The following is a 23,735-nucleotide window of genomic DNA, read 5'->3' as shown; positions in this document are numbered from 1 at the left end:
GACCAAATTAATTCCCAGTTTAGAACTCGTGTTAAACAAAGAAATTAAAATTTTCATCAGTCACAAGTTGTTTCCAGTACTGATCATGTAAGAAGAAGTTACGAAGTACTATACCTAAAATGGACACAAAACAGAAAAGTTATTCTGGGTAACGACGTCATTTCTTGGGTGCAAGCTAAAATTGAATGAATAGATCCCGAAAATGGGTTTGAAAATTTTCTGTTACTTGAAAACAAACGTATCTGTGGAATCACAATAATAGTTTTTTTTTACTTTATTCACTTGACGTAGCGCTACGTAATACTTCACCATAAAGATGAAAAAATAATGACTGAAGACATGACAGTAAATAAAAATGTACATTTGCTATATAGCATACATATTATTGGTTTCCACGTGTCAACTGATTAAGACGTTGGATTCCGTATGATGAAGGCATGGGCTGTCTATCTCATCGTCAGTTTATTCACCTCACCAACAATCGTCTCTCCGGGTTGGTTGGTTGGTGTGGGGAAGGAGACCAGATAGCGTGGTCATCGGTCTCATCGGATTAGGGAAGGATGGGGAAGGAAGTCGGCCATGCCCTTTCAGAGGAACCATCCCGGCATTTGCCTGGAGTGATTTAGAATCGTCTCTTCGTTTTTATCAGCTATTAGCTAGAGATTTACGTACCAACTGATTATATCTGGGCAAAGATATTAGTTCTGTTTTCAGTTACAGATACGTAAATAATGAAATTCTGGTACACTTCACTACCTAAAGGATATTATTAACAATATAATGCCAAGCGGGATTAGCCGAGCGTTCTAAGGCGCTGCAGTCATGGACTGTGCGGCTGGTCCCGGCGGAGGTTCAAGTTCTCCCTCTGGCATGGGTGCGTGTGTTTGTCCTTAGGTTAATAAGGATACGTAGTGTGTAAGCTTAGGGACCGATGACCTTAGTAGTTCAGTCCCATGAGATTTCACACACATTTGAAAATTTTTGAACAATATAAAATTATTTACGACTTTTACATAAACCATACGGCAGTTATAAAAGTCGCCTGTTATTGAGTCTATACGCTCAGCATGCAGTAAAGAAAACTAAAGAAAAAATTTGGAGTAGGAATTAAAGCCCAGGAAGAAGAAATAAAACTTTATGGCTTGCCGATGACGTTGTAATTTTTTCAGAGACACCAAACGACTTGGGAGAGCAGTTGAGCGGAATGGACAATATCTTGACAGAACGACATAAGATGAACATCAACAAACGCAAAACAAGAATAATGTAAAGTAGTCGAATTAAAGCAGGCGACGCTGAGGGTACGAGGAAACGAGACATTTAAGGCTATACATGACTGTTGCTATTTGGGCATAAAAATAACTCATGATGTCGAAAGTAGATAGAATATCAAGTGTGCACTGGCAATGACAAGAAAAGCGAAATTTAATGACATCGAACACAGATTTATATGACAGCAACTCTTTTCTGAAAGTGTTTGTATCGAGTTTAGCCATGTATGAAAGTGAAACAGGAACAGTAAGCAGCTTTAGAAGGATGTAAGCTGCATTAGCTGTTCAGAGACAAAGAGGCTTTCACAGACAAAGTAGCATACAGAGCTGCATCAGACTAGTCTGGAGATCACAAAAATAACATCGTCAGCAATAACACAACATCAGTTTATAAATTATATTTGTGGTGCCAGATATCGATACCACCCTACTGGCGTCTTTAGGTTGGCAATGGAATTGCAACTTTCAATTAGATGCCGACAGCCGTCGTACCGGATCTGGAGGACCCAATGGCGCATACCCGCTGAACCATGGCTCTAGCGGCTCTGGACTACAAGCGCCCTCTGCCGTCGCTATATACGACGGCCGGCGGCAGCCGAGCAGCCCACCTGTACTTGCAGCCTCTTCGCTACTACACCATCTTTCGTGCTTAGTGAAGGGAGGCTGTTCCTCTTTTCGCATTACAAGCTGGGCTCTGTTTCTTTCTGTATCATCTGTAATGAATCTTTGTTCGCTTGTAGAAATCATTACTGGCCATTAAAATTGCTACACCAAGAAGAAATGCAGATGATAAACGGGTATTCATTGGACAAATATATTATACTAGAACCGACCTGTGATTACATTTTCATGCAATTTGGGTGCATAGATCCTGAGAAATCAGTACCTGTGGACGTAATAACGGCGTTGATACGCCTGGGAATTGAGTCAAACAGAGCTTGGACGGCGTGTACAGGTACAGCTGCCCATGCAGCTTCAACACGATACCACAGTTCATCAAGAGCAGTGACTAGTGTATTGTGACGAGCCAGTTGCTCGGCCACCATTGACCAGACGTTTTCAATTGGGAGAGATCTGAGGAATGTGCTGGCCAGGGCACGAGTTGAACATTTTCTGTATCCAGAAAGGCCCGTACAGGACCTGCAACATGTGGTCGTGCGTTATCCTGCGGAAATGTAGGGTTCCGCAGGGATCGAATGAAGGGTAGAGCCACGGGTCGTAACACATCTGAAATGTAACGTCCACTGTTCAAAGTGCCGTCAATGCGAACAAGAGGTGACCGAGATGTGTAACCAATGGCACCCCATACCAACAACTAGGTTCGTCGTTGAGTACACCATCGCAGGCGCTCCTGTCTGTGATGCAGCGTCACGGGTAACGGCAGCCACGGTCTCCGAGCTGATAGTGCAAACTGCTGCAAACTTCGTGGAACTGTTCGTGCAGATGGTTGTTGTCTTGCAAACGTCCCCATCTGTTGAGTCAGGGATCGCGATGTGGCTGCACGATCCGTTACAGCCATGAGGATAAGATGCCTGCCATCTCGACTGTTTGTGATACGAGGCCGTTGGGATCCAGCACAGCGTTCCGCATTACCCTCCTGAACCCGCCGATTCCATATTCTGGTAACAGTAACAGGATCTCGACCAAGGCGAGCAGCAATGTCGCGATACGATAAACGGCAATCGCGATGGGCTACAATCCGACCTTTATCAAAGTGGAAACGTGATGGTACGCATTTCTCCTCCTTACACGAGGCATCACAACAACGTTTCACTAGGCAACGCCGGTCAACTGCTGTTTGTGTATGAGAAATCGGTTGGAAACTTTCCTCACGTCAGCACGTTGTAGGTGTCGCCACCTGCGCCAACCTTGTGTGAATGCTCTGATAAGCTAATCATTTGCATATCACAGCATCTTCTTCCTGCCGGTTAAATTTCGCGTCTGTAGCACGTAATCCTCGTGGTGCAGCAATTTTAATGGGCAGTACTGTGGTATCGGATATCGATACCACCCTACTGGCGTCTTTATGTTGGCAGTGGCATTTCAACTTTCAGTTAGATGCCGACAGCCGTCGTACCGCATCTGGCGGACCCAATGGCGCATACCCGCTGAACCATGGCTCTAGCGGCTCTGGACAACAAGCGCCCTCTGCCGTAGCGATATACGACGGCCGGCGGCAGCCGTGCAGCCCACCTGTACTTGGAGCCTCTTCGCTACTACACCATCTGTCGTGCTTAGTGAAGGGAGGCTGTTCCTCTTTTCGCATTGCAAACTGGGCTCTGTTTCTTTGTGTATCATCTGTAATGATTCTTTATACGCTTGTAACAATTCAAAACAAGTAAATCTTCTGTTTACTGTGTTAACTAGTTTGCTCATCATTTCTGCTCCTGTTCATTTTTCCTATGGTGACAGTTACCACACACACCACTCTTGACCACCCCCCCCCCGCCCCCGCCCCACCCCTCGCCTTTACCGTTGTGTCCGAAGTTGTACACAAATTTGTATGGAATTCTACACTACTGGCCATTAAAACTGCTACACCACGAAGATGGCGTGCTACAGACGCGAAATTTAACCCACAAGTAGAAGATTCTGTGATACGCAAAAGATTAGCTTTTCAGAGCATTCACACAAGGTTGGTGCCGGTGGCGACTCCTACAACATGCTGACATGAGTAAGGTTTCCAACCGATTTCTCATACACAAACTGCAGTTGACCGGCGTTGCCTGGTGAAACATTGTTGTGATGCCTCGTGTAAGGAGGAGAAATGCGTACCAGAGCGTTTCCGACTTTGATAAAGGTCGGATTGTAGCCTATCGCGATTGCGGTTTATCGTATCGCGACATTGCTGCTCGCGTTGGTCGAGATCCAATGATGGAATCGGTGGGTTCAGGATGGTAATACGGAACGCCGTGCTGGATCCCAACGGCCTCGTATCACTAGCAGTCGAGATGACAGGGATCTTATCCGCATAGCTGTAACAGTTCGTGCAGCAACGCCTCGATCCCTGAGTCAACAGATGGGGACGCTTGCAAGACAACAACCATCTGCACGAACAGTTCGACGACGTTTGCATCAGCATGGACTTTCAGCTCCAAGACCATGGCTTCGGTTACCCATGCGATGCATCACAGACAGTAGCGCCTGCGATGATGTACTCAACGACGAACCTGGGTGCACGAATGGCAAAACGTCATTTTTCGGATGAATCTAGGTTCTGTTTACAGCACCATGATGGTCGCATCCGTGCTTGGCGACATCGCGCTGATCGCACATTGTAAGCGTGTATTCGTCATCGCCATACTGGCGTATCACCCGGCGTGACGGTATGGCGTGCCATTGGTTACACGTCTCGGTCACTTCTTGTTCGCATTGACGGGACTTTGAACAGTGGACGTTACATTTCAGATGTGTTACGACCCGTGGCTCTACCCTTCATGCGATCCGTGAAAAACCCTACATTTCAGCAGGATAATGCACGACTGCATGTTGTAGATCCTGTACGGGCCTTTCTGGATACAGAAAATGTTCGACTGCTGCCCTAGCCAGCACATTCTCCATGTCTCTCACCAACTGAAAACGTTTGGTGTATGGTGGCCGAGCAACTGGATCTGTTTGACTCAATGCCCAGGCGTATCAAGGCCGTTATTACGGCCAGAGGTGGTTGTTCTGGGTACTGATATCTCAGGATTTATGCACCCAAATTGCATGAAAATGTAATCACATGTCAGTTCTAGTATAATAATTTTGTCCCATTAATACCTGTTATCATCTGCATTTGTTCTTGGTGAAGTAATTTTGATGGCCGGTAGTGTATGATAATATTACTGCAAGTCACCGAGCCATGAAATTATTCACATTTTGTATACGAACCCATAGAAAATAACGTACACGGTCGTATAAAAGAGGCAGCGCTCCGATTAGAGCCGTAGTGGCGCTATCAGAGCGTGAGATAGCACGTTGAAGCATCAGAGGCAGAGGCAGCCGTCACGTCATCTGGCGACGCTGACGGCACAGGAAGGGCTGAGGCAGCGCCAGCTGGCGTCCCTGGCTGGTGGTGGAGTGGACCGCACGGCACGGCGCAGTATCTGCGACCGCACCGCCGTCACGGACGCTTTGTGGAGCAGACAGCGACGCGACGCTCTGGCGATAGCGCGAGTAGAGCAGGGGAGAGCCGCAGGAGGAACCAGCGCGGCTGAGCTGGCGGTTCTACGGGGCGGTGGTCTCTGCGAAAACAGGCGCGGGGCAGTGGAGATCCGAGAGCACATGTTTATTATTCAGGGTGGCCCACGGGAAGCAGTACATCTTCTGTTGGTCACCATTCTAAAATGCTCGCGCCATCTAATCTCACCTGAATGGTATGCCATGCAGTTCAGTGTCGCACGTTGGCCAGTGTAGATTGCGGGGTTTCCATCAATAATGAATTCAGTGGTGGTGTGGTAGCCTTCAACTACGCACCCACAGACTCAGAGTTGCAATATTAAAAGTTTTGGATGGTTTCATTGTCTAGGGGCTAGGATACGTAGTTGCCGCATCACAGGCCAAATACTGCTGAGTCTACAATATACGATAAGCATCCACACATGAATCGAATGGTCGAAGGTTCCTGTCACTCGGCAATTGCGAATTATGAAAGCAACATATATATTTATAAATGAAAATTGCAATCAAATAAAATCTGCAGGTATTATCTTAACGATTTTAAATGATGAGTACGATTGGAGAAGTACTTTTGAGAATGCGGTATATTTCTGCAAAACACTTGTTGGTGTCGATGTTCCAGCAATTAAATGAAATATAAGTTGAATAACAGGGAAACAATAGATTCCCAATGCGCGTAATTAGTTGTGAACAACAACATAGCTCGGGAGATATTCACTTCTAAACGCACGCTACGTCTTAACTGTAGTAGCCACGGAAATCACACAAGAGCGCAGGTCGGCACTCCGAAATATTTCTATCCTCCGCGACCAGCGCAAACTGCTTCACTGTCCAAGCCTTTCCGCCGACTGTGCGTCTGTCATGCCGTATCGTCTCGGGCGCTCCGTGTCCTGTCCCGAACTATCCCATGTTCTCTCCGGAAACCATCCTCCTCCCCTACTTCCATACAGTCTCACCATTAACGAGCGCTGTGATTGTCTAGAGCGCTCCCTCCATGACTCCAGGCAAACATACTCACAATCATATTTAAACACATACGAAATACTGGATTTGCATTTAAATACTTGAAATTAAATAAATATTCCTACGGCTGGACCATAAACACGCTCTAACACACATTATTAAATACATAAACAATTAAACAAACATATATCAAAAGAAAAGAAGCAAAAGGTAGGCGAGTAACCTAAGGTCTCTGTGCTTTCTAAGACACAGTAAATATTTAACCAATTTCTTCATGAATAGCATATATGGGATATAAACAGAGACACAGGTGAATAAATATACACTCCTGGAAATTGAAATAAGAACACCGTGAATTCATTGTCCCAGGAAGGGGAAACTTTATTGACACATTCCTGGGGTCAGATACATCACATCATCACACTGACAGAACCACAGGCACATAGACACAGGCAACAGAGCATGCACAATGTCGGCACTAGTACAGTGTATATCCACCTTTCGCAGCAATGCAGGCTGCTATTCTCCCATGGAGACGATCGTAGAGATGCTGGATGTAGTCCTGTGGAACGGCTTGCCATGCCATTTCCACCTGGCGCCTCAGTTGGACCAGCGTTCGTGCTGGACGTGCAGACCGCGTGAGACGACGCTTCATCCAGTCCCAAACATGCTCAATGGGGGACAGATCCGGAGATCTTGCTGGCCAGGGTAGTTGCCTTACACCTTCTAGAGCACGTTGGGTGGCACGGGATACATGCGGACGTGCATTGTCCTGTTGGATAGCAAGTTCCATTGCCGGTCTAGGAATGATAGAACGATGGGTTCGATGACGGTTTGGATGTACCGTGCACTATTCAGTGTCCCCTCGACGATCACCAGTGGTGTACGGCCAGTGTAGGAGATCGCTCCCCACACCATGATGCCGGGTGTTGGCCCTGTGTGCCTCGGTCGTATGCAGTCCTGATTGTGGCGCTCACCTGCACGGCGCCAAACACGCATACGACCATCATTGGCACCAAGGCAGAAGCGACTCTCATCGCTGAAGACGACACGTCTCCATTCGTCCCTCCATTCACGCCTGTCGCGACACCACTGGAGGCGGGCTGCATGATGTTGGGGCGTGAGCGGAAGACGGCCTAACGGTGTGTGGGACCGTAGCCCAGCTTCATGGAGACGGTTGCGAATGGTCCTCGCCGATACCCCAGGAGCAACAGTGTCCCTAATTTGCTGGGAAGTGGCGGTGCGGTCCCCTACGGCACTGCGTAGGATCCTACGGTCTTGGCGTGCATCCGTGCGTCGCTGCGGTCCGGTCCCAGGTCGACGGGCACGTGCACCTTCCGCCGACCACTGGCGACAACATCGATGTACTGTGGAGACCTCACGCCCCACGTGTTGAGCAATTCGGCGGTACGTCCACCCGGCCTCCCGCGTGCCCACTATACGCCCTCGCTCAAAGTCCGTCAACTGCACATACGGTTCACGTCCACGCTGTCGCGGCATGCTACCAGTGTTAAAGACTGCGATGGAGCTCCGTATGCCACGGCAAACTGGCTGACACTGACGGCGGCGGTGTACAAATGCTGCGCAGCTAGCGCCATTCGACGGCAAACACTGCGGTTCCTGGTGTGTCCGCTGTGCTGTGCGTGTGATCATTGCTTGTACAGCCCTCTCGCAGTGTCCGGAGCAAGTATGGTGGGTCTGACACACCGGTGTCAATGTGTTCTTTTTTCCATTTCCAGGAGTGTATTTATAAGCATGCTGCAACCGTTTTTTCGTGTAACTGTGGAGTACTTATGGCCTGACGCGATCGATAGTAATCGGTCACTTTGTCCTCCATTGACTCATGTAATAGTCAAGTTACATACCTGTAATTTACACCAATTTAGCTTTACGCTAATAGCTTTCTAAAGACGCGTCGATCAACGAAATCGGATGAAGCGTTTAAATTATGGAAATTCGTTGCTGGGTCTTACTAGTATAATTTACCGTCAGATATTAAACTTTAAACTAATAAAGATATTGAAAATCTGATTACACCATCAGAATCGTCGTGCAAATAATAGTAATGTACATGTTTCTTTTTGAGTTACCATGATTCATCTGGTTACTATTAATTTCTATACGAATTGGGAAGTGTCTGCCATTAAGGTTTCACAATGTCCGCCTTCTTTGGCACTCCCGGCATAGACATCTCCTTCATAGACACAAAGCACCGTCCTCGTCACAGCGGAATTCCCAGCCACACGGCTGGACCATGTGCTATGGCTACCCCTCTCGTCTGGCTAACGTTCGCCACCACGTGTTTGCTGCCGGGCCCCGGTTGGCGGAGCGGCAACGCCAACTTAGAATATTTTAGGGCGCCACAATTCGCGCGTTACCTCACAAGGTGCGTATTGAGGCAGTGGTGGAGTTCTACACTCAGGTGACAAAAAGTCATAAGATAGCGATATGCTCATATATGGATGGCGTAGTATCGCGCACGCAAGGTAAAAAAGTGAACTGGCGGACTGTCATTTGAACTCAGGTGATTCATGAAAATATGTTTCCGACGTGATGAACACGGAATTGTACTTGGGGCTAGACGCGTGGGACATTCCATTTCGGAAGTCGCTAGAGAGTTCAATAATTCGAGATGCGCAGTGTGAAGCGTGTGCCGAGAATTCCAGATTCCATGCATTACCTCTCAGCATGGATAGCGCAGTGGCAGACGACCTTCATTTAACAACTGAGAGCATTGGTGTTTGCGTGGAGTCGTCAGTGTTAACAGACAAGCAACACAGCGTCAAACAACCGCAGGAATCAATGTGGGACGTACGACGAACGTATCTGTTAGAACAGTGTGGCGAAATTTGGCCTTAATGGGCTGTGGCAGCAGAGGACGAACGCGATTTGCCTTTGCTAACTGCACATCGCCTACTGTGCCTCTCCTGGGCTCATTACCATACCATTTGGATCCTAGACGACTGGAAAACCTTGGCCTCGTCAGATGAGGCCAAATTTCAGTTTATAGGAGCTGATGGTAGGGTTCGAGTGTGCCAAGGACCCAAGTTGTCAAAAAGCTGGTGGTGGCAACATAATAGAGTGGGCTGCGTTTACGTGCCATGACGTGGCTCTATGGTCCAACTGAACCGACCATTGACTGGCTACGATTATGTCCGCGTACTTGAAGACCATTTGCAGCCATTCTTGTACTTAATGTGACCAATCATGTCACCGGTCGCTATTGTTCGCGATTGGTTTGGACAACATTGTAGACAACTCGAGCTAATGACTTCAGAAAAATGGTTCAAATGGCTCTGAGCACTATGGGACTTAACTACTGAGGTCATCAGTCCCCTAGAACTCAGAACTACTTAAACCTAACTAACCTAAGGACATCACACACATCCATGCCTGAGGCAGGATTCGAACCTGCAACCGTTGCGGTCGCGTGGTTCCAGACTGTAGCGCCTAGAACCGCTCGACCACTCCGGCCGGCGAATGACTTTACAGTCCATATCACCCGACATGAATCTCGCGGAACATTTTGGCTGACTACTTCTGCAGGAGACTTCCAGCGAGTTTTTGAGTCCATGCCACGTCTAGTTGCTGCACTACCCACCACAAAAGGAGGTCCGACACGATTTTAGGAGGTATTCCCTGACTTTTGCGACGCCACCTCATTGTATAGCGTAAAGAGCGTTGGTGCTATCCAACGTGCAATGCACCGTAGAAGGGGCAGCCATTTTCGTGTTCCAGATAGAAGGTCAACACTCAGATGTTGGTGAGTCTTCTGGGTTGTATGATCGTCATCCAAAATCCAGATCAGTGCAACAAACAAACTGCTTCAGTGTACCACTTACAAAGCCTGCGATTTCTGTGTGCAAAGATTGATAAAGGTAACATTTTAATGTCTGTAATATCCATAACGAAATGAAAGCTTATTTATCGGAATAAAAATCCCCCGAAAACGTGAGGTTATCAGTAATCAGAAATAACTAACTACGTGAAAGAAAAAACAGCAGCGAATAATACGGAACTATAGTAGTTTTGATTAATACTTCTTAGGCTACACTTTTCCTCCACCCAGAGTAATAACTTACCCCACTGTGGCGTAAGTCGTCACATTGTGCATGACCAGAAATTAAGTCACGTCTGTGACATTCCGGATAGCTAAGCACCAGGAAAGAAATGTACTGAATCTACAATTATAAGGCATATAGCATGAAAAAAAGTTTTCTTACAGAAAAATTATTGAAAAAAAATTTAACAATTACGCCCAGTCTACTATGTCCCAGAAATTCTGTAGATTATCTTTTAACTTTCTCAAATTTAATTTCCAGATGTTCTTCCTGAGCTTTTTCCTTTTTTCACCTGTAGATCGCGGCTGCTAGCACGCACTTTGGTTCCTCATATGCAGCCTAAAGAACCTAATGCTTGGGTCTCTGAACACGATACTACGAATCTTACCAGTGTACCGATGTTCGTTGAAAGCTTTGAATTCATTTATCCAAAAATCGCATCTGTAGATTATCAGTTCACAGCGTCTATGAATTTCTTTTAATGCAGTTCGTATCTAAACCTAGGACACGTACGTATTTCGTGGAAAATATGACAATCAGCACTTAAAACAGTCGCAAATAAAAAACTATGAGCTAAATCTGGTTTGAAACTTTCCTCATAACTAATACAAGACTTAGTCATCTCAACATTTAACCGTCTATGACAATATTAGTGTTCCCGCAACGTTGAACATTAGTTTTTTTTCACAACGGTCCATGCATTTCGTATAAATTTATAAACCATGTGCCGGAGACCAATAAAAAAACTGTCGAAGTGTGACTGCCAGTACACTAGCTACTGGTAATCAGTTCTGAGATACACGTCATACCTCAGAAGAGGCTGAATAGGATATCTGTCACAATATTCATTTTTTCTTAAAATTCCCTTCAGTTCTTTGCTTTCTATCACTCTTATTACCTATTGTGATTCAACATCCTTTCAAGTGCCGTAAGTTGAAATGTAGAATTGGCAATCTGGTCATGTAAGGCAAGCAGCAAATTTTATTGCTTTTCTCTGCTTTTCCTCGCATTTAACGACATATTCAGAACGCAAATATCGCCCACACTGCAGCTGAGGTGAATGTAAATCAAAGCCACAAAGTTAAACATTTAGGTCGTGACAGGTACCGTCGGAACCCACCATTGAGTACCGCAAATACTGGTCACACGATTGCCAATTATAGTCACACTTCCTCATTGCTCACCACAACTACTGAAAGCCACTACAGTATCGGTGAGTCTTAGTTATTTACTACACACTTTCTTCAGTACCTACCCTCGCTTTCTTGTGATCTGTTACACCAAAATATTTGTCTGTGGTTATCCACTTTGCATCTGTAGGATTCACTAGTTACATATGTGCTGTATATAATCTTGCCTTCCATTATGATGTAACTAACGGGTTTGTTTTTATAATTTCTATCATATTTACTATCTCCATTCAGCTTGTCTTTTTAGACAAAGCACAAACTACACTCCTGGAAATTGAAATAAGAACACCGTGAATTCATTGTCCCAGGAAGGGGAAACTTTATTGACACATTCCTGGGGTCAGATACATCACATCATCACACTGACAGAACCACAGGCACATAGACACAGGCAACAGAGCATGCACAATGTCGGCACTAGTACAGTGTATATCCACCTTTCGCAGCAATGCAGGCTGCTATTCTCCCATGGAGACGATCGTAGAGATGCTGGATGTAGTCCTGTGGAACGGCTTACCATGCCATTTCCACCTGGCGCCTCAGTTGGACCAGCGTTCGTGCTGGACGTGCAGACCGCGTGAGACGACGCTTCATCCAGTCCCAAACATGCTCAATGGGGGACAGATCCGGAGATCTTGCTGGCCAGGGTAGTTGACTTACACCTTCTAGAGCACGTTGGGTGGCACGGGATACATGCGGACGTGCATTGTCCTGTTGGAACAGCAAGTTCCCTTGCCGGTCTAGGAATGGTAGAACGATGGGTTCGATGACGGTTTGGATGTACCGTGCACTGTTCAGTGTCCCCTCGACGGTCACCAGTGGTGTACGGCCAGTGTAGGAGATCGCTCCCCACACCATGATGCCGGGTGTTGGCCCTGTGTGCCTCGGTCGTATGCAGTCCTGATTGTGGCGCTCACCTGCACGGCGCCAAACACGCATACGACCATCATTGGCACCAAGGCAGAAGCAACTCTCATCGCTGAAGACGACACGTCTCCATTCGTCCCTCCATTCACACCTGTCGCGACACCACTGGAGGCGGGCTGCACGATGTTGGGGCGTAAGCGGAAGACGGCCTAACGGTGTGCGGGACCGTAGCCCAGCTTCATGGAGACGGTTGCGAATGGTCCTCGCCGATACCCCAGGAGCAACAGTGTCCCTAATTTGCTGGGAAGTGGCGGTGCGGTCCCCTACGGCACTGCGTAGGATCCTACGGTCTTGGCGTGCATCCGTGCGTCGCTGCGGTCCGGTCCCAGGTCGACGGGCACGTGCACCTTCCGCCGACCACTGGCGACAACATCGATGTACTGTGGAGACCTCACGCCCCACGTGTTGAGCAATTCGGCGGTACGTCCACCCGGCCTCCCGCATGCCCACTATACGCCCTCGCTCAAAGTCCGTCAACTGCACATACGGTTCACGTCCACGCTGTCGCGGCATGCTACCAGTGTTAAAGACTACGATGGAGCTCCGTATGCCACGGCAAACTGGCTGACACTGACGGCGGCGGTGCACAAATGCTGCGCAGCTAGCGCCATTCGACGACCAACACCGCGGTTCCTGGTGTGTCCGCTGTGCCGTGCGTGTGATCATTGCTTGTACAGCCCTCTCGCAGTGTCCGGAGCAAGTATGGTGGGTCTGACACACCAGTGTCAATGTGTTCTTTTTTCCATTTCCAGGAGTGTATTTACTACACACTTTCTTCAGTACCTACCCTCGCTTTCTTGTGATCTGTTACACCAAAATATTTGTCTGTGGTTATCCACTTTGCATCTGTAGGATTCACTAGTTACATATGTGCTGTATATAATCTTGCCTTCCATTATGATGTAAGTAACTGGTTTGTTTTTATAATTTCTATCATATTTACTATCTCCATTCAGCTTGTCTTTTTAGACAAAGCACAAACTATGAACTGAATAGAATATGTTTTTAATTTCCAAGCTCCGCACGTTATGTTTTTGATGTTACGAAAGTATTTCAAATAAAAAGAGCAACACCTTCCAAGTTTAAACTCTGTACATCTTATAGAGTCACCTATGATCTAGGGGCGGCGTCTTTGACTTTTAATTAAAACGTCCTGGTGTGTATATACACTAAGGTCACAAACGTCATGTGAGGCCTCCTAATGCCGTGCGGGACTTACCTTTGCCCGGCGTGACATAACTTCAATAAGTCGTTCACAGTCCGCTGCAGTAATGTTGAGACATGCTACCTCTACAGCCGCGCATAATTGCGAGAGTGTTGGCGGTGCACGATATTATGCATGATCTGACCTGCCGCTATGTCCCACAAATGTTCGATTGGATTCACGTCGGGGGATCTGGGTGGAGAAATAATCGCTCGAATTGTCCAGAATGTTGTGAGCGTGGGGTTGATCTGCTATACTGTTATTCTGCGCAACGGATTAATCTGAGATGTACCCTTTACCCTGTGGCTCCTGGAAGATGCAATTTCCACCCCCACACTACTACAGAAGTTTGACAGACGCTCCTAACTTTCTAAAGAGAAATGCCTGAAAAACTTTCAGCAATAAATATCTTCTGGAGTCGTCCGCTGTAAGGAAATGACCCAAAAATTCACAAAATTTCTTACGTAACTAGTGGGATACTTGGGTACAGGAGTAGTGCTAGTTAGTGTAAGAAAAATATGAAACTAACGAAACTTATTATTTATTTTACAAAAATTCTGAGAAATCACAATTGCACTTTTAGTTATGAATTTAACAAGTTATATCCTGGTTCTTTTCGGAATCTGAAGTTACCTCCCAAGGATAGGATTCGCAAATGAAATTTCTATACAAAGTTTAAGATTGTTGTTGACTTGGCAGAATGGCTGAGAGGCGCGCCTACTCAACGTGAATAATTATTTTAGAATATTGTTAGGTATGGTCGAGGCTGTCGCATGTGAAAAGCAGTGAAGTGTACTGTTATGGAGGAAATATGGGGCTCTTAATAGCTGTAGCGCACAATGCCATAAGCTGCGATGAGTGTTGTCTGAGCCGCTCGCTGCTGACAAATAAGATAACTCTCGTTCTATCTGGATTGACCTTCGCCAATCAAACTCTCCCTACGCCTTGATGAAGTCAGATAACCAGTCCACCGCGATGCTACTCAAAAATTCGCTTGCAGAGGTGCTCTCTCAGTAAAGTACTGAGGAGAGACTTGTTTCTCGCTCCAAGAGGGACAACGGAACGGCCCCTCTCCACGCCAGACGTAAAGGGGTATATCTTACAGTCTCTTCCATTACTCCTTCAGCTCAAGGCGTTAGAAATATCGTCTGCCCATCAGCATTGCTCTTCTAAAACGCGAGAATGACGTTTCGCTTAAGGCGACCAATCCGAAAATCTGTAGTATCGGCGTTTGGCGTTTGCTGTCTCCCTGTGAAAATCTCTGAAACTGCGTGCTATGTGTAAAGAATGCATAGGCTGGACGCTGCCACACAATGTAGCGGAATTTGCTTTTAAGTCAAACACGGGGTCGTTCCTCCTTTCCCTCGGGCGAACGCTGTCTGCTCCACGGGCGTCCACTAGCCGACGTAGATGGGTTGGGACTGGCCTTCTGGCATGTGGTTGCCTCTCTCGAACTAAACGCTCCTGTGGCCGTCGTGTCTGGAATATATGTGTGTACGCCAGCCTCGAGTATTTCAACCACGGTGCGTACTTACGATTTATTAGTTATTTGCATATCGTTTACATGAATTCATACAACACTGACTTTATCTTATCGAGTTTGGGTTCGAATGAAACCTCTTGAGGTGCAGAGTATGATTGTGAGGGCGGAAAATGATTGTGAGGGCGGAATATGTAAGCAATGAAGGTCAGGAGACCATGACGTCTTACAATGTCCTGCAAAGGAATCACAGACAATTGTGTAGGTGACATGGCGCATTGTCATCGATAAAAGTTCCATCGTTGTTTGGGAACACGATGTCCATGAATGGTTGCAGGTGGTCTCCAAGTAGCTGAAAATAACCATTTCCAGTCAATGGCCCAGTCCATTTCATCTAAACTCAGCTGATACCTTTATGCAGCCAGGACCAGCTTGCACAGCACCTTGTTGACTATTTGGTTCCATGGCTTCCTGGAATTTGTGAGACACTCGAACCCTGCCATCAGCTCTTACCAAATGAAACTGGAATTCATCTGATCAGGCCCAGTTTTCTGCTCGTCTAGGGTCCAACCGATATAATCATCAGCCCAGAAGGGCGCTGCAGCCATATCGTGGTGTTAGCAAAGGCACCTGCACAGGTCTTCTGCTGCCATAGCTCATTAACGCCAAATTTCGCCGCACTCTCCTAACGGATACGTTCGTCGTACGTCCCATATTGATTTCTGTGATTAGTGGTCATAATCATGTCGGAAACCATTTCACATTACTCTCCTGAGTAATGCGCTGCCATTTCATACCTTGTGTACGCGATACTACCGCCATCTGCATTTGTCCGTGTCGCTATCCCATGACTTTTGGCACCTCAGTGTGTAAAGTAGAGGGTCTGTTTGTTTGTTGTAGTAGATAGGAATCCACAGTTTTATTCTGATCTTCACGAAATTTTGCGCAACTCACCTTCAAGACAATAGGAAGATCGCTGTATACATAAAATTACGTAATGTAATATGAAATATCTCTGACAGTTCCTGGCCGTTTTACTTCAAAGTTCTTAGCCGATTCAGTCAAATATTATACATGCAAATGAAACTATAAAAAGAGTTATGAAAAATTAAATGCCTAATAAGCGAAATATATTGTGGTAAAGAAACCGTAATTCCTATCGCGTTCTGGTACACTATGTGGTCAAAAGTATCCGGACACCTGGCTGAAAATGAGTTACGAGTTCGTGGCGCCCTCCATCAGTAATCTTGGAATTACATATGGTGTTGGCCCACCCTTAGCCTCGATGACAGCTTCAACTCTCGCAGGTATACGTTCAATCAGGTGCTGGAAGGTATCTTGGGGAACGGCAGGTCACGGAGTGCTACACTGTGGAGAGGTATCGATGTCGGTCGGTGAGGCCAGGCACGAAGTCGGCGTTTCAAAACATTCCAAAGGTGTTCCGTAGGATTCAGGTCACGACTCTGTGCAGGCCAGTCCATTGCAAGGATGTTCTTGTCGTATAACCACTCCGCCACAGGCCGTGCATTATGAAAAGGTGCTCGATCGAGTTGAAAGTTTCAATCACCATCCCCCTCCCCGAATTGCTCTTCAACAATTAGAAGCAATAAAGTGCTTCAAACATCAGTGAAGGCCTGTACTGTGATAGTGCCACGCAAAACAACGATGGGTGCAAGAACTCTCCATGAAAAATACGACCACAACATAACACCACCGCCTCCGAATTTTACTGTTGGCATTACACACGCTGGCAGATGAGGTTCACCGGGCATTCGCCGTACCCACACCCGCCATCGGATCGCTCGTGTACCGTGATTCATCACTCCACACAACGTTTTTCCACTGTTCAATCGTCCAATATTTACGTTCGTTACACTAAGCGAGGCGTCGTTTGGCATTAACCGGTGTAGGTGCGGCTATGTGCAGCCACTCCACCATGAAATCCAAGTTTTCTCACCTCCCACCTAACTGTCATAGTAATTGCAGTGGATCGTGATGCAGTTTGGAATTCATGTGTGATGCTCTATATAGATGTCTGCCTATTACACATTAGGACGCTCTCAACTATCGGCGGTCTCTGACAGTCAACAAACGAGGTCGGCCTACACTCTTTCGTGCTGTACGTCTCCCTTCACGTTTCCACTTCACTATCACATCGGTAACAGTGGACCTAGGGATGTTTAGGAGTGTGGAAATCTCGCGTACAGGACGTATGACACAAGTGATACCCAATCACTTGACCACATTCGAAGTCCGTGAGTTCTGCGGACCGCCCCATTCTGCTCTTTCACGATCTCTAACGACTACTGAGGTCGGTGGTATGGAGTACCTGGCAATAGGTGGCAGAACAACGCACTTAATATGAAAAACGTATGTTTCTGGGGGTGTCCAGATACTTTTGATCGCGTAGTGTATATACCATCAGGCATCACTACATAGCGGGACGAGCCAAAGGACGAAAATTTTACAGGAACATGATTGCTAACTCTTATTTATTGACTAGTTGCCGTTGTTACATATGACATACATCCTAGAATATATTTTAGTTCGTATTTCACAGTTTATTTTATTACTAAAATCCACAGTTCAAATGGTTCAAATGGCTCTGAGCACTATGGGACTTAACATCTGAGGTCATCAGTCCCCTAGAACTTAGAACTACGTAAATCTAACTAACCTAAGGACATCACACACATCTATGCCCGAGGCAGGATTCGAACCTGCGACCGTACCGTTTGCGCGGTTCCACACTGAAGCGCCTACAACCGCTCGGCCACTTCGGCCGGCAAAATCCACAGTCCATAAAAACGGTAAAGCGGTTCGTGAATATAGTACGAACAGAAGCAGGCCGATCAGAAGATCGAATTGATCCCGAGGTTTCCCGAACTGTGATGTAAAATGTTCGAACAATTATAGTCACGCTCAATACAACCCTAATCGAAACAGTGAAAATTGAAATGAAACAACACAAGAAGAATTCTCCAAAAAACAAAATGCGATTCTTATTGGAAAATGTAGCAACAGAGGGTGCAACTAGTTGCCTTTTCATAGACGTGAAGACGTAGTCATTCGTCACATTCCATTGACACCCTGCGATTCAAATATGCTCTTCGATTTAAAGCGATTGCAGTTTCTCATGCGGCTTGCATTCGCTATGAGTGTCAATAAGACACAGGACCACTCAGTTTGTATGGCAGATCGAACAGCCCTGGCAACAACGGGCAGTTATGAATAAAAATCGGCAGCAATGGATGACGAAGACTTCTGGTGCAAGAAGTCCCATTCGTTCAGCCGTGTCAAAGTGTGTGGAGAAGCGGACAGGAGTTCAGTGAACACAGTTGCCTTTAGCGTGGGAAAGTACCCCTAAACAGCGGGAGAATCGACTACCATCAACGACAATCGAAAGCACTGCGTTACAGACACACAGCAACATAATGTGCATCCACACGGTACGTGGCCTATAATTGAAAAACTGCCATGATGACCTCTCATTAAGATTTTATGTATTTACCTTTCTTCGGTTCCTTCATCTCTACCGTGTCTGTTTTCTGTAATGCTCTGTGCAACCCTGCTTTCATAGAGACCTTTAAGCAAATACGGTGGTTTTTTTGAGCATTTGCAGAGACTGCTGTATACGAAGGTGATTCGTAATTATGTTCTACTGTTTCTTTGCAGTCTGTAACAGCGTATGTACAAGGATCTCTTTTGCTTGATTCCATATACACGCTGTGCACACTGCTAACATAATTTCGTAATGGGTATAAGTGGAGATATTTATAACGGTGACTGAAGACAGTGTAGTAAACAACAATGTATCAGTATTAACGTCGATTGCAGGACAAAACTTATAGCTATCAGAAGTTATTGTTTTTGGATAGGGTAGTATCTCCAAGCACATGTGACAAGAGTGTGCCTTTTATGCTTAATTTCCACTGGGCAGCAGGTCAGATGTGGAGGCAAAATGGTTAGTCTATAGTGATGGTGGTAATCCACTTAGTGGTGCAGTTACGATCGTGCAGAAAACTTCAGCCAGTACATTATGTGACGTGTTTGTGAGAAGACTGTGTGACACAGAGAAAAAACAAGCAATATGCTGATGTGTGTAGATATTAAGGTACCTGTTACACCCTGTATTTATGGACATCTCTTGGTACATCACAGATTCATTTGGGTCATAAGACAGAACCGTTAGTACAACAATAAGAACACTAATTGCAGCAATGCAAAATAAGCCCCAATCGCTAACTCGAGGCACCACATCTGTAGTGTAACCCTTACACGTCACGTACATGTAACACATTCGCTGTTTATAGTTAAAGCCTCTTAGTACAGAGGCAGTAGCTCCTGGCGCAGGAGGTCAATGACCCGCGGCAGCCGCCGTGGCGCCCGGAGTCAGCAGGCAGCGACCGACGGCTCGCAGCTGCTGGCCGGCCGTCGCGGCCACACATTCCTGATCGCCGGAACTCGGCGCCGGAGTTGGCCACAAAGGAACAAAGCGAGCCCAACTCCGCTCGCCCGGCCGCCATCTTGCTAACAATGGGCAGCGCCGAGTTCCACTCTGTGTGGCTGGGCTACATACTCGGCGAACCTGCGCTGCGGCCGCGAGTTAGCTCCGAAGCGGCCACGTGTCTTTAGGAGTCTACACCCTCACGTACACCTACTTCTGCGCTCCGTATCTTACGTATGCTAACAGTTTAAAATCTCACCTTCCTCTACACGGGTCGTACAGTGCGAGAATGACTAATGCTACCATTCTGCCCAAGCCAAAATGTCTCCAGTTTTCATCATGGTCGCAACACGTATTAAATAACAGATTTGTGGCTCGTTTTGTAACGAAATCGCACTTCAGTATTCCTTGTCTCCAGCCAATCATAGAACTGTACTGAAAAATCCAACATGGTGGAAATAGCCCAACTGTGTTAATGTAAAATTAAAAGCTTTTTCTACCTCTCCTCTTCCTTATTTCTAGCCAATCATAGCGCAGAATTAAAAAATCCAAGGTGATGGAAACAAACCGCTTGTGCGTTATGCCCCAAATCTGTCCTCTCTACCTCCAACCAGTCAGAGTGTAGTATTTAAGGAATGAGTGAAAATTGTGTCATATTACAATGTTACCGACATACATATCAGTTCACACCCTTTCCCCCTATCCCATCCTTATCACCAGCCAACCATAGTGCTGTATTAAGAATCCAAGATGGTGTAAATAGCACAAGTGTGTTAGTAGAAAAATTAAAAAGAAACAAGAAACAAAAAAGAACAAAAAACAACCAGAGTGTATTATTAAAAAGACGCTTTAAAATTGCGTCAAGACTCTCACCTACACAACAAGTTACACCCTTTCACCCTGCTTATCCCTGGCTAATCACATAGCAGCATTAAAAATCAAAGATGTGAGCTTTATACCCTGTCTTCTCCAACATTTTGCAATCAATCGGAGTCTATGGCTTCAGAAATGCACTAAAATATTAAACAAATTAATTTGGAAAACTCATTACTTCCATGAAAGTCAAAGGTGTCCATTATTTCCGGCATAAAAGTAGAGTCAGGTTACATTTTTAGGTACAGAGCAATCGCGTGCTTTAAACTAGAAAAATGATGCCATGATGAACGATATGCATTACATGTTTAAAAAGGGAGACTCTCTGTACGTCAAAAATTGTGCACTTCTTAAAAATAGGTTTTCTCCCTATATTTCGTACATCAAAAATTACTGCATTCCTTGAAAACACCTGTGATAGATTAATCACTCTATGTCACATCTCTGACTTAATATTAAAGTGAGACCACGGTCCAGTAATGCATTATTTATCCAAACATACATTATTCAGTCATAACATTAAAACGATTCCAGAGTCAAAAGATTTGGCTTGATGAGGACGTGTTGAAAAGTAATGTCTTTGAATATTTTATGTGAAAACTCTTAAGGCTTTAAATGCGAACATTTTAGGTTAGGCTTTACGGTGACTGTTATTGACATTAAATGAAACAACAATTTTACTGTTCCAGTCACCGTTTTATTTATCTTCACGACGCGTTTCAAAGGTTTAAACCTCCATCACCGGGTGGATTTACATTAGTTAGTATGACATTTGTGTGTGTGTTGTGTTACGATTTTTTGGAGGAACTTGTGGCACTGTCTCCAGTGATTCAAATGGTTCAAATGGCTCTGAGCACTATGGGACTTAGCTACTGAGGTCATGAGTCCCCTAGAACTTAGAACTACTTAAATATAACTAACCTAAGGACCTAACGTCATGTGAATAGGGCCTCCTCTAGGGTAGAGCGTTCGCCGGCTGCTCAAATGGCTCTGAGCACTATGGGACTTAACATCTGAGGTCATCAGTCCCGTAGAACTCAGAACTACTTAAACCTAACTAGTCTAAGGACAACACACACATCCAAGACCGAGGCAGGATTCGAACCTGCGACCGTAGCGGTCACGCGGTTCCAGACTGAAGCGCCTAGAACCGCACGGCCACACCGGCCGGCTACTCCAGTGGTCACAGGTTCCTTTCGTAACACGTCACATGTATACTGTGATATTTGTAAACAAATATGGAGTGTTACGACACCGAAAGGAACCTGTGACCACTGGAGACTGCCACAAGATCCTCCAAAAAATCGTAACACAACACACACACCAATGTCATACTAACTAATGTAAGTCCACCCGGTGATGGAGGTTTAAATCTTTGAAACGCGTCGTGGAGATAAATAAAACGGTGACTGGAACAGTAAACTTGTTGTTTCATTTAATACTCTTAAGGCTTTTTAAATAAAACAGATCCACAACACTATACAATTTTCTTCTTCGTGTCTGCATGTTTGTAATCCTCTGCCACTAGAGGGCTCTGATCTGTAGCGTGTAACATTGTGGTGTGTAACGTAACAGAGAATGGTGAATGAGAAACAGCGTGCTGTAACTGGGTTTTGAATTTCAAGAGTTCATTCATTCATGGGGCACCGTTTCCATCAGCAGATCAGCAGGGCTGTGCCAGACCCCACACGAGCGCAGGAACATATGCAACAAACCAATGGCTTCGATTCTCTGTCATTAATCATCCTCCATATAGCCACGACTTGGGCCCATCCGGTTGTCATCTGGGATTCGCTTAAGAATTTCACTTTCATGATGATGAACCGGTCCGAGCCCAGGCGAGTATGTGGCTCTTTCAGCAAAGTCAAATATTCTACACTGATGGGACAAGAAACAGGCCACTTGTTCGGAGAAATGTGTTCCCCAACAAGGTGACTGAGTTGAATAATAAATAGGTAGACATGAAGAATAAAGATGTAGAAAGTTACTAACGTTTGTTTTATTTAGAAAGCTTTAAGACTTTCCACATACAAAATTCGGACGCATTGTTGTACAACATGATCTCGTATTTGTGAAATAAGACATACACATATCAAATAAATGATCTCTAGAAATCATTTCTTGCCTCTCACATAGCTCAAAATTGTATCAAAATAATTTATATCTGTAATAGGTTATTGACAGAATGAAAGAAAATACAAACAATACATAAAAAATTAGAATTTTATTGTATAAAAATGTTCACAGTGAATTTTCACCATTGTTTATTATGGAAATATATTAATTTAATGCACATCCTACACTATGTTTTACATTTTTTACAGCATCGTGTATTGCAAACAATAGTTCCTAGGAATTTGAGTAGATATTACGAACAACTCTGTTACATAACCAAGGTTCACTGGGGAAACGACCTTAATGAAACCGAAACAGCACTGAACAGCATTTTGCGGACAATCTATTTACATTGCGAGACAATATGTCTTTAGTGTAACAATCGACCAGCTCCTTATCCTGGACCAGAAATAATTCTATACAGTGAATACACTCATACTCGTCATATACTTGGCCGGCCCGAGTGGCCGAGCGGTTCTAGGCGCTACAGTCTGGAACCGCGCGACCGCTATGGTCGCAGGTTCGATTCCTGCCTCGGGCATGGATGTGTATGATGTCCTTAGGTTAGTTAGGTTTAAGTAGTTCTAAGTTCTAGGGGAATGATGACCTCAGAAGTTAAGTCCCATAGTGCTCAGAGCCATAGACTTCAAAAACAACACAGTGTTCGGAACTGGTAAAGCACTCTTACTGAAGCGATTGTATTATTCTCCCTTTGACTTCTGTAAAATATATTAGGTCACCGATGGCTTCATATGTGAGAGCTAAACACATTCTTGCAAATGTACAATGAGTTCCATCATTCTTATTTTAGAGGTCTAATTTTAACATCTCTCTCATTCGTCCATTGCATGTTACTTTGTGAAAAAATATTGTCTTCTTTTGTAAACAAACAATTACTTATCAGTCTTTCCAAAATCGACTGCGTCCGTGTCTTTCTCTCTTCCACGACATATTATGCATCTGTTTCTGCTATTAGAGAAGGTGCTTCGGTGGGATTGATGGTCAAAATTTTTTACGATGCTATATCTTGCAGTCCTGCGTAT

At 45.4% G+C, this 23,735-nt stretch overlaps 1 protein-coding gene across 1 annotated transcript in view; it reads left to right on the top strand.

Annotated features, from left to right (window-relative positions):
• Positions 1-23,735, top strand: part of LOC126187999 (glutamate receptor 1-like) — a 1,505,209-nt gene that overhangs the window by 662,681 nt on the left and 818,793 nt on the right. The gene's annotated exons all lie outside the window — the stretch shown is intronic.

Source organism: Schistocerca cancellata, chromosome 5, assembly GCF_023864275.1.
Source record: "Schistocerca cancellata isolate TAMUIC-IGC-003103 chromosome 5, iqSchCanc2.1, whole genome shotgun sequence".
Taxonomy (NCBI): domain Eukaryota; kingdom Metazoa; phylum Arthropoda; class Insecta; order Orthoptera; family Acrididae; genus Schistocerca; species Schistocerca cancellata.
This window is presented reverse-complemented; position numbering and strand designations above follow the sequence as displayed.